This window comes from Ipomoea nil, unplaced genomic scaffold (assembly GCF_001879475.1).
Source record: "Ipomoea nil cultivar Tokyo-kokei standard unplaced genomic scaffold, Asagao_1.1 scaffold2219, whole genome shotgun sequence".
Taxonomy (NCBI): domain Eukaryota; kingdom Viridiplantae; phylum Streptophyta; class Magnoliopsida; order Solanales; family Convolvulaceae; genus Ipomoea; species Ipomoea nil.
Window position 1 is genome coordinate 251,152 of NW_017618647.1, and position 10,728 is coordinate 261,879.

At 30.6% G+C, this 10,728-nt stretch overlaps 1 long non-coding RNA gene across 3 annotated transcripts; it reads left to right on the forward strand.

Annotated features, from left to right (window-relative positions):
• The first annotated feature begins 7,504 nt into the window (after positions 1–7,504).
• Positions 7,505–10,230, forward strand: LOC109150198. Of its 3 annotated transcripts, XR_002049097.1 has the most exons (8): positions 7,505–7,785; positions 7,908–8,022; positions 8,323–8,413; positions 8,886–9,091; positions 9,541–9,683; positions 9,778–9,822; positions 9,997–10,046; positions 10,200–10,230. It is a non-coding gene; the product is annotated as an uncharacterized LOC109150198 (long non-coding RNA). The 3 variants fall into 3 exon arrangements; XR_002049098.1 differs by lacking the exon at positions 9,541–9,683; XR_002049099.1 differs by lacking the exons at positions 9,541–9,683; positions 9,778–9,822.
• Positions 10,231–10,728: the final 498 nt, after the last annotated feature.

Genomic DNA, 10,728 nt, shown 5'->3' on the forward strand with positions numbered 1-10,728 from the left:
TAATAATTTACGAGTTAATACCCAAAATAGTTCTCGACTATAGTGGGTTTTCTCAATTTTGTCCTAAACGACTTTGGTGACTTAGTGTTGTCCCAGAGTTTTGTGTTTTTACTCAATTTAGTCCTAGGCTTTTGTGTTTTTGCTCAATTTAGTCTCTCATTTGTTAATCCGTCTATTTGTTGTTAAATAAATAGGCAATTCAGTAATTTTAATATTGACATCTCTTTATTCATAGACATGTGAAGTGTGAAATCCATTTTTTTAAAACGAATTACTCCCAGAATCACTCATAAACCTAAGTATATAAAATTTGATTTGTAGGCCTGGGAGTAATTCTGAGTGTAATTCGTACAAGAAAGAGGGATTTCTCACTTTGCAGGTTGAAAGTAAAGATATGTCAATATTGATATTATTGAATTGTCTCTTCATTTAACACCAATTTGACGGAATAACAAACGGAGGACTAAATTGAGCGAAACACAAAAGTCTGGGACTATAATAGGTCAGAAAAGTCGTTTAGGACGAAATTGAGAAAAATCACTATAGTCGAGGACAAATTTGGATATTAACTCAATAATTTACTTATCTTTACTCCGTCTAACTTGTACTTATAATATCACATTTATAAATTATACTACTTATCACACGCGCGAATAGTTTAATGCCAAATGTGTATTGTTAAATTAGAGTTTCAGAATTTATCAAAATATAATTCGGTATCATGTTGTATATCAATGCAATATTATCAATTTTTCTATAAAGTAAATATTTCAAGAATTCATAAATATGACATGTGGCAGAAATGTGTAATTAATTGGTGCAATAAAAGTTTTAGATGGAAACACTCTCACTAGATAGTACCCAAGCATAATTTTTGCAACACAGAACCCTATTAATTTTACCAGTTTGGCGTGATCCATGCTTCCTCTTGTTGCCACTTCTGACATAAATGAATTTTTGATTAATTAACCAAAGTTCATGTTAAATTTTAAAATTGTATTTTTTTAATACACTGTAACATATTCATAGTATATGTTCAACAATTATGCCAATTCTGATTGGGATGGGGTTCGAACCTAAGATCTTCCTTATGCAAATCAACGAGTAAGTTAAAAAAATAAATAGTTAACTAAATATTTCGTTACTAAAGTTTACACTAACAGAATGTAGGGATATTATTATTATTTTTTAAAGTAAATAATGTAATAGATAGTAAAGTAGGAAAAATAATAATAATAAAAATACTAAAATCAAAATAATATGAATCATTCATTTCAACTAACAATTACACCAACATTTTATTAATTCACGTTAACTTTATTATATTGGCTCTTATTAAGTTTGTAGATTAGTGTGTGTAGGTATATACAAATGCACACAATAATGGTCCAATTTTAATTAAATGTTAAAATAAAAAAAAAAATTGTGGTATATTAAAATGTTGAATATAAATTCTTAATAAGGGTGTGTTTGGTTCGCACATGAGTATCAGAATCGGAATTGGAATCAAATACTTAGTAATGGTAATGAGTTTTGGTGAAAGTATTTTGCATGTTTGATAGTACGGTGAAATTGAAATGATTACCAATATTGACGTTTGGTAGTGTATGACCCTATAATGGGAATAAATGTTTTAAAAATACAAAAATCAAGCCAATCAAGGCAAAAAGCAAATGCCACCTTGGCGTTTCTTTTTTAAAATTACATCTCATTCAGCATTACCAACTCGTCTAACTCACCCCATTGTTTACTTTCATTAGTTTTCTTATATTTATATGTAAAACATGTACTATATATACATGTATACATACAAGGGCTATATATGGCGTGGGGGTGGGGTGAGTGGGGGCAGCTGTCCCCACTGTAAATCCGCCTCTGAGTGTGCACATTCGTGTAGAAGATTATGTACATTCATGTACAAGTTCACAATTCTGAACTAATGAATGATTTTCACTTGAACGCAAGCATATATATATATATATATATATATATATATATATATATATATATATATATATATATATACTTTGTTCCCCTAAAAAAAGTCCCTTTCCCCCACCTAAAATCTATCATAACATGGCCTCTAACAATTAGGTGGCATGAATTGGGAACCAACTAACTTAGTATCAAATACTAAATCATCAAATGAAAAGTGTCACGTCAAGAGATATATTAGGATGCATGGATAGCATTACTTGTGTGTGTGCGCGCGCGCACGTATGTGTTTGTGTATATTACTATGTGTGGAATTGTATATACAATAATATACGAGTTAATACCATCTAAAGTCCTCCGAGTATAGTGATTTTGCCACGTTTAGTCCTAAACGCCTAAACTTTCAAATTGACCATCTGTGGTCATTCGACTTTCAAATTTAACCATTCGTGGTCCAAGTTAACCACCCATGATCCTTCAAGTTTCAAAATTTAACTAGTGGTGGTCCTCTTGAAAGGACCATGGTTGGTTAAGATTTAATAGTTGAAGGATCATGAGTGGTTAACTTGGACCACGAATGGTTAAATTTGAAAGTCGAAGGACCACAGATGGTCAATTTGAAAGTTTAGGACTAAATATGGCAAAACCACTATACTCGAAGGACCTCAAATGGTATTAACCCAATAATATACACATGCACACATATAGCAAATTGTGATATTAAAATTTTGGAAATAAAATCATAATAAGTAAAATTGAGAAATATTATATATTGTGATTCTTGTTTAAATAGGAGCGTTATGCTGTGCAACCGTAGGCACCATGCAAGGTGCACACGAAATTGAATTCATAATTTCTATACTATAGATTCATAATTTTTAAATTGTAGATTCAAAATTTCTATATTATAGATTCATAATTTTTATATTAGATTTATAATTTATATACTATAGATTCATAATTTCTAAACTGTATAGTTATTATCAAATTATAAACATATAGTTCAGTAATTTGTGAATACAGAGTTCAACAATTGGGAATATGAACATAGAGTTTTGTAATTGTGAATATAGAGTTCAATAATTATAAATCTATAGTATAGAAATTATGAATCTATATTATAAAAATTATGAATCTAATTCCGTGTGCACCATGCATGGTGCACACGGTAGCACAACATAATTTGCCGTTTTAATATCATGATGGAGGGACTTAAACCAACTTAGTTGGCGTGAGTGGTCGTGCATTTCTGTTCCTTAAGAAATGTTGGGAGTTCGAATCCTTTCTTGTATAGAAAAATCAATCTGACCAGCACTTTGCCCCTTAATTGGACCAACCCAGAATAAACGCGGATTGATCTGAGTATGATATAGACTTAAATGTACATTCTACAGGTAGGGCCTACTCATGACACATCGTGATTTAACCAAATAAAAAGTAATGCTGGGAATTAGCTTCACGCTTAACTACAACAAGGTCTAAGGTTCAAAGCCTTCAAATAGGAATGAACATGAGAGACTCTTCAAATTAAACTAATAGAACTAATAAGTAATAACCTCTAAAAGTTAATATTTCTCTCAAATTTTATAAATAAAAAAAAACTTTTAAAAAATCATTTAAGCCATTAAACTTAAAAGATTAAAATATTCATATTTTAAAAACTCAGAGTTAAAATAAATATCATCACTATCATCATTATTTATTATTATTATTATTATTATTATTATTATTATTATTATTATTATTATTATTATTATATTATTATTATTATTATTATTATTATTATTATTATTATTATTATTATTATTTGAGAGACGAAAATTGATGATAAAAATCAGTCAAATCCATGTAATGACACCATTACACTTTTATGATAGGCAACCTTTTGGTGTCATTAAAGCCGTGCTCTTACTTTTTGACATGTTTTATTAAAGCAACAATTTTTTTATTATTTGATTTGTCAGAATATACAGTGGAAAAAGAAAGAAGTTTTCCAATTAAAAGTTGCCGACGAGCAAGGAAATTCATATGAAATGGCTAATGTTATTATAATGTCTGTACTGCAGACCAGAATAAGCAAAATAAAGACTTTGGGGAACATGAGAGAATGATGGTGTGGACGTTAAGGGAAATCCCTAATAATCATATTGTAAATGACGTTAATCATTTCTTTTAACATCCCAATTTTCAACATATTCACTGTACAAATAACACTTTTAACGTCGATTATTTGAGGCATACAACGTTAGTTATAAAAAAAACCTACGTCGTATATTATTATTATTTTTTTTATATAAAATTAACATATGACGTCGATTTTTAGTAAATGGTGCATGTGATGACCGAAATGGTCCATTGACTATTGTAAAATTATCAATTTGGCCTAGAGTTAATGGATGCCGAATGACAAAACAAACGGAGGACCTAATTGGTTAAAAAAGTAGTCAAGAACCAAATTGGTAATTTCGTTATAGTCAAGAGACCATTTCGGTAATTAACTCTTAAAATATCCACATTTGGTCTTAGTATTATTGTGTTTTAACCATTTTTTGTCCTAAATCGATAAAACAATTTTACTGCTGTTAAATACAAATGCATTTCGATCTTCAATAACGAATTTTTTCAAAAAAAAAAAAACATAAAAATATAGTGGGGTCAACTCACTTTGTAAAAAGAATGATCGAAATGCCTTTGTATTTAACGACATCTCAACGATTTTGTTGACGGAAGACAAAAAATGATCATGCTACAATAATACTAGGATCAAATATGGATGTTTATTTTTTTTTTTAAAGACTAAAAGTAGAGTGTCACCTATAAATCTAGGATAAAAAAATGAAATTAACTCTTTAATTTACTTTATAAATGTATTTAAAAACTGTTTTAATCAACTTAATTACCTTAATCAAGTAAAACGACATTTAGTGTAAAAAATGTAGTGTAACCTTTGTTATTTCTTTTCTAGACAATGTTACATTGACCAAATTTTTTTACCAAATCATTTATCATCTCAAGAAACTTTAGTTAATTTATTGATAATCAATAAATATAAGAAAAATGTTTCCCCCCAACCCTACAATTATAACTCCATATTAGCCACTTCCAGACTAAAAACGATTTTTTTTTTTTTTTTGGGGAAATCAACATGTTGGTCCTTCAATTGTTTTTTAATTATCAATATATTCTTTAGATTTCAATTTCAACCAATTTGATAATCGAATTGTTTAAAATTTTGACAATTAAACCATCGCAGGGACTAGATTGATGAAATTTTAAAAATGTAAATATCACCATTTTCGTCCCTGAAAGGGTTCAATTAATGAAATTTTAAACAATTCAGGGATCAAATTGGCTGAAATTGAAAACTATAAATTACATTGACAGTTGAGAAATAATTGGGGAACAAAAATGGTGATTAACTCAATTATTTATTTTCATGAATTATTGGTGGATTGGTTAACTCCACCATGAATTAATAAGAAATAGGAATAAAGGTCATATAGGTCATTGAACTACACACAAAAATACGATTAGGTCATGTACTCAAAAAACATGCAATTAGGTCCCTGAACAACATAAAATGATGCAATTGAATCAACAGTGACTGATTTTACTTGTTAATTCACTGACGTGAAAGTTATAATATTAAAATAATATTTTTTATTTTATTAAATAATTTTAAATAACTAAATTAAAAAAAAAAAAAAAAAAAAAAAAAAACCGTCTTCAGGCTGCCATAGACAAAGATGGTCTCTTCGTCTCCATGCCGGCGATGAAGGGACCTCTTTGTCTCAGTCTGGAGACAGAGCCTTTTTTTTTTTTAATAAATAAATTTCCTAAAAAAATATATGTATCTAATAAAAATATGTTACACAAGGAATGACTAATAGAGAGCAACAACTGTATGATCCCAAACATAATCCTAAATATAAATTACCTGTGACAACATTTATCATATGTAACACCATTAAATACAATAGTACAATACTTAATAAAAATTTGATTTAATACCAAAAATCGTCATCGACTATAGTGATTTTTCTCAATTTCGTTCTAAACAACTTTGGTGACCTAATATCGTCCCAGACTTTTGTGTTTCGCTCAATTTAGTCCTCCATTTGTTATTTCGTCAAATTGGTGTTAAATAAAGGGACAATTTAGTAATGTCAATATTGATCTCTCTTTACTTTCAACTTGTGAAGTGCGAAATTCCTCTTTCTTGTACGAATTACACCCAGAATTACTCCCGGACCTGCAAATCAAATTTTTTATTCGCAGTTTTAGGAGTAATTCTATGAGTAATTCGTAAAAAAAAAGGGATTTCGCAGTTCACATGTCTATGAGTAAAGAGATATCAATATTAAAATTACTGAATTGTCTATTTATTTAACACCAAATGGACAGAATAACAAATGAGGGACTAAATTGAGCAAAAACACAAAAGTCTGGGACTAAATTGAGCGAAACACAAAAATCTGGGACGATATTAGGTCACCAAAATCGTTTAGGACGAAATTGAGAAAAACCACTATAGTCGAGGACGATTTTGGGTATTAACTCATAAAAATTTGCTCCAAATAGCAAAAACTTAAAATGTGTTTAGAGAGGAAATCACGTGGAAAAGCAAACATCTTTAAGGAAATTAATTAAGGAAACAACGCATAAGTTTGTTTGGTAATAATAGTGATGTGACCAGGTCACATGGAGAACAAATTAGACACTTTTTCTAAGCCATAATCAGCCTAGAATTTCTACATCTTTTGCCGGTCATTTCCTGCCATCTTCCAAAAAGTCAATTAATTTTTACCTTGTTTAATTATAAGTAGTCTTTTTTTTTTCTTCTTCCCTTTTCAATTCCGATCCCCACTTTTTGATCATTTCTTTTCCCCCTTTTAGAGGCTTTATTTCTTCTAGACTTTGTAGGTGAATTTTGCGTGTCGTCTTTGATCACTCAAAGACTCTCCAAGCTCTTGACCTTCGTTTACTTGATGCATTCTCTACGTTTTTGACTGCTCAATTTCACTCACTCTTTTGGCATTTAAATCCCTTAAAAAAATTAATTAATCAGTACTCACTCCATCCCATTTTATGTATTTGATTCGATTAATGAGTTAAGCTTGACGGAAGTTATTTTAATTTTTTTTTTATAATGTTAAGTTTAATATTACTATATAGTATATAAACTTGGGAAGAATATTAATATATAAACTTTATATTTAGAAAATATATATATATATATATATATATATATATATATATATATATATATATATATACTGCTGGAAATTAGTGTATTTCCGATCACCAATAAAATTGGTCGCAAAAGGTGAATTTTTTTCATTTTTTCGACGAAGAGTGAGAGTGGTCGGAAAGTGGTCGGTATTTCCGACCACTGTTTAAATGGTGATCGGAAACATTTCATCCAAATTTAAATGGTTATTAATTAAAGCTTGCCTGGTTTGGTTTTAAAAAAAAAAAATAAAAAGGGCGTATTGTTGCGGTAGGAAATATTTTTTCTACACTTTAAATATTTAAAGATTTAGAGTCTTAGTCTATTAGAGACATGGTCAACACTCAACAGCATAGACAACAACCAACACTCTCCGACACTAACCCTAGATTTCTCTTCGCGACTTCTCCTTCGCCATTCCGCCTCCGCCATCGCCAGTCGCCTATACCGCCACCGCCTACGCCTACGCCTATACCGCCACCGCCTATTCCGCCTCCGCCTATTCCGCCTCCGCCTATTCCGCCTCCGCCTCCGCCTGAAAAATTGTTTTTGCAGCTCCTTCTCGGCCCCTTGTTATGCAACAGATTGAGGCATGCCACAACATTGTAGACATACCACAGGTGAGGTATTCTAGCAATCTCTCATATAATTGTATACTTGTATTGCTAATTTAGTGTTCATATAGAGCAAAGTTTTCATATGTTTACAAAATTTGAGATGATTGATATTAAACTAAATGCAGGAATATACAATTGATCTGACCGGTCAAACAAATCCTACTAGAAGAGCAAGCTTTTGGAAAGAAAAGCGAGATTTCTTTGTTACTCCACAAGTGCTGGAGAAGGACATCCTTTCTGGTTAATTTTACTTAAGTTCTGATTTTGTTTGGATTTTGTTCTTTCTTGTATATTAATGTTAAAGCGGACCTTCAATATTCATCCTTTCTTGTATTTGACTTTATATTTTGGATTTTGTTCTTTCTACTGTTTGATTGGAACATGAAATTTACACTTTGATTCTAAATTTTACTTGCTCTTTTTAATGAATTGTTGTTGGTGATGGTGTAAACTTTTCTCCTTCAAGGAATTTATTGTGATTAACCTCCTATCTTTATCTTCACATTAGATTTTTCTGAATACTAATTAATACTTTTTTAGGTACATGTATGGTGAACATCTTGTTTGCTTGGTGATTGATGAAGCTCATCGTGCTACTGGAAATTACTCTTATTGTGTAGTGGTTCATGAGGTTTGTCTTGACTTGGTGCTTTGTTTGCTTTGTACTGTGTCATCGTGCTACTGGAAATTTCTTCTCTACGTTGATTTTAAAAGTCTGTATAGGGAAGAATAAGTGGCTAAAGTTACTAAGGTATATATTCAGCAATAGTGGTAACCAGCTGGAGCTTCTTTTAAAATATTTATTCAAGAATATAAACATTATTAGGACATGGTCAGATCATTAGGACTTTGTGGCATAATTAAAGTGATTCCATATTCCCTTTTGCATATCCAATTAACTTATTCATTATATGATGTTGTTAGTGCATATTATTTGTCTGTTTAATTTTATAATATGCAGTATTTTTTTTAATAATCTGTAGACAAAGTTTGTGGTGTAATGTTGTTCTATTTATATCAGATCCAACAACATAACTAGTTATGTCTATGTAGCAAATCATAAGAGATGGAATAATTTGGGAAACTGGTTGGTTTAATTGCAGATCTTGTGGATGGAAAAGTTTGTCTAGAAGGGAACTGAAATTATTGCTCCTGTTCCAATGGCTCCACCGGGAACTACAGGGCTAGGAGGCTTTGAAGTTCCATCATCTAAAGGAGTTCTTTGGTCTGATGCAAGCAAATTAAATGTTGGTGTCCTTCATCTTGTCCCAAGCTTGGAGGTTTTTCCAATCTTGGCAAACCCCAAAATGTATGCCAAGTTGATTCCATCATCTCAAATTTCCTTTAAGATTCTTCTCGTCATACATATACAGAATATGTGCACATCCAACGCATCCTGATTAATTTGTGCCTTCAATTTCTATTTACTTTCTCATGTTTTGTTGATCACATGCTTCTTGCACATTATTAAATTGTGCATGCATTATTTCTTTTACATTTTGTATCTCATGCCTTTTCCTTTGAGTCTACTTTGTGTTTGTTGAATTTGAAGTGATCTCATTACTTTTTTTTTATCCCTCTTTATTATCGGTTAACTCTTGGTTGTTACTGACATACAAATATAGGATGTGATTCTTCACACTAATTCTCTGGAATTCTTCAAGGTCTTACAAAATATTTGAGTGTATTGATGCTGGATATGTACTTCTACCCATTACTGACAAGATTACCTGATTCTTGGTTACATAATTTTTACAGTGAGTGGAAGAAGAATGCTATCTGGCACTCTGTATCTAGTTCTGGTTGAACAAACACTTGTCGACTTCTAACTGTATCCAAAGTGCTCATATTATATGATTTCTTTTTCTATCTTGCTTACTATGAACTAAGATTTTCTTAAGGTAGCAATCATTCTGTTTCTGTTATTTTCAAGAATTAGCAATTGTACAGATATTTCTTTAACTAAATTTTACTCTTTTTTAAAATTATTTACAGATATGAACCTAACACTTTAGACCTGTCCGATCTTAATGAGCTAGAGTAAGTTCTGTTTACTGAAATTTGATAATGATACTGATGGTGTTTGTCAAAGCTTATGGTTATGTTTGCCAATTATGATTATGAAGATTAAAGAGACATATCAAGTTTTCTTAAGTCTTAACAAAGAATTGTTTCCTCAATTCTTCTCTTATGTTGAATACTCATTTGTTGCAGGTAACTGGTTGACTGTATTATCTGAACATCTGCCAGACCTTGTTGATAAGGTAAAAGATGTATTTGTTTGGTTCAGGAATATAATTATTGGGGCAAACTTCTATCTTATCTTACTTTTTATGTTTTTATGGGCTTTATTACTTATCTGTGACATGGTATATGTTTGGTAATGATTTTAAATCAGCTTAATGTTAAATATTCAGGCAGTGGCTAGTGAGGGTGGCACTGAAGATGCAAAAAGAAGGGGTGATGCATTTGCTCGTGCATTTTCAGCACATTTGGCAAGGTAGTATGTTTTAGTAATCAAATTGTTCTTACATTACTCTTATAAAAATCATTTCCCCATAGTATGATACTTTTTCATACTAAAATTTTAACTGATTGCACCATTTTTCAGTTAAGTGAAGGATGTAGTTCATGGATTGATTTATGAGTACAATATTTGGATTGTGATACTTTGTATTAAAATTTTTTGCTACCCTTGATTGTCATACTTTATTTTTCTCTAAGAGATCATATGCTTTGTGATCAGAGTTCAATTTGGATTATTTACCGGCAAGAACACATGAAATGTGTATATGCTTTTTATTAAATATATTACCAACTTGCAAAAAGGAATATATATATATATATATATATATATATATTTCACTACAGAGGCCAGAGGGGTTCCTCTCTGTGGTGAAACGATTTTTTTTATTAACTACGTCAATTTTTCCGACCACCAAAGTG